Below are 1,942 nucleotides of genomic sequence, written 5' to 3' on the forward strand. Positions count from 1 at the left end.
AGTTGTGGCGTACAGGCTTAGTAGCTCTGCAGCATGTGGGATCTTCCTGGACCAGGGCTTGAACCCATGTCCCCTGCATTGGCAGGCGGCTTTTTTTTTTTTTAATCATCAAAATAACCTATCAGCGTTTATTAGAAAACACACCAGATAAGGCAGGGTTCTTCAGTGCAACCACGGGAGGAGTCACAATAATTTAAAAAGAAACCCTTCTATGCTAAACTGACAACACTGCCACCCGCCCGAGTGAGGACAGAGCCCAACCTGGGGGCAAGCATCCTACCCACAGGCTGGACTGGGACCGGGCCCACCCAGAGTCTCCTTGCAGAAGACCTCGGCTGTCTCACTTCTTGTACTTGTCCTGCTGGTCAGCCAGGATTTTGGCTGAGGACTTGGCATCATAGAAGAGCTCACTGATCTTCTCGACGTGCTCCTTCTCAGTGCCGTCCTTCCCGTTGATCTTGGCCAGCAGGTTGGCCAGGGTCAGCAGCTGCACCGTGTACCTCAGAGTGGTCTTGGTACCAATCTCCCCCAGGTGGTTCAGCGCTTTCTCACTGATGTTGATTCCCTCTGTCTGAGCTCGGATTTTAATGAACTGTTTCAACTCCTGCAGGGTGTACATCATGGTCCGGATGATCATCACTTGGTCCAGAAGGTCGAGAGGGATGCCTTGAGGAGAGGTGATGTCCTCCGTGCCCCTGATGACACAGTTGCCTCGGTTGGACGCAAAGATGACAGTGGGGGCAATGGAAGACTCCAGCGCCTGGTGCAGGTAGGTGAAGCACTCGATGTCCAGCATGTGGACCTCATCAATGAACAGAACCCCCAGAACCAGCTCTGCCACGCCCTGGTGGATGTACTTGTTCACCACCTTGTTAATCTCCCCTCAGAGTTTGTCTGTGATCTCCATCTTCTTTGGCTTCATGAGCTGGCCCATCAGGGACAGGATGTCATGTCCCCCCTGGGGCCATGCGTTGGCCACGTCCAAGTCATGCAAGGTCATGTCTTGGATGATTTCCTTCTTCTTGTGCACATCCCCCTTGGGCAAGGGGACGTACTCTTCAGCTTCAAGGTCGAATTCTGTGGCGTAGGTGTCACACCTACCCTGCCTCTTCACGGCCCCACTGTTGGCTTCGATGTAGATCACATCTCCAGCTTTTACTCTTTCTGCAGACTTTCAAAAACTCTGGCATCCAGTTTCAACTGCTTGGTCCCCTTGGCTGTCTTGAGCCCTATGATCATGTGGCTGATGGTCTTGCCCTAGCCCTCCATGCGGTTCTCCGTCTCACATGGGGTGAGCTCTATGACCTCACCTTCATATACCTCCTTGGTCTCCTTTAGCCGCAGCCCAATGGCTCTGCGGAAGTTCTCCATCAGCACTTCTGTCTCCTTGATCTCCGTGGAGTAAACTTCACTCCCCACCATCCAGCAGAAAGGGACCTTACTACCCAGTTCCTGAGCAATAGCCAGAGCTAGACCTGTCTCTCCAGTTCCAGGAGGCCCTGCCAACAAGACAGCACTTCCAGGCAATTTCTTGCTTTTGATTAATTCCACTATCACACTACATGCCTTGCGCGCGGTCTCCTGGCCCGTGAGCCCCGAGGCCACTGCCTTGGCCAGGCCTCTCTCGTCCAGCTCCAGCTCCTTCACGTGGCTGTGGGAGGTGATGCACTGTGTCTTGGTGGTGCTGTTCACCTTCTTAATCTTCATCCTGTGCACTTGGAGCCCGAGCGCCCGCTGAGCCCTGGCAGCCCACAGGTGGTTTCTTAACCACTGCGCCACCAGGAAAGCCCCCAAAACACTTTTTTTTGAAACTGAAGTATATAATGATTTATAATGTGTTAGTTTCTGGTATACAGCAAAGTGATTTGTTTTATATATATATAAACCAAATATATATATATTCTTTTTCATATTCTTTTCTGTTATCACAGGATATTGAATA

General features: G+C 51.4%; 1 pseudogene across 1 annotated transcript; it reads right to left on the bottom strand.

Moving 5' to 3' along the window:
* Positions 1-340: 340 nt before the first annotated feature.
* Positions 341-1,707, bottom strand: LOC309804370 (ruvB-like 1; annotated as a pseudogene). Its single transcript has one exon. The product of its transcript is annotated as a ruvB-like 1 (transcript).
* Positions 1,708-1,942: the final 235 nt, after the last annotated feature.

This window comes from Mesoplodon mirus (assembly GCF_964341445.2).
Source record: "Mesoplodon mirus genome assembly, chromosome: 5".
In the NCBI taxonomy this organism is placed as follows: Eukaryota; Metazoa; Chordata; class Mammalia; order Artiodactyla; family Ziphiidae; genus Mesoplodon; species Mesoplodon mirus.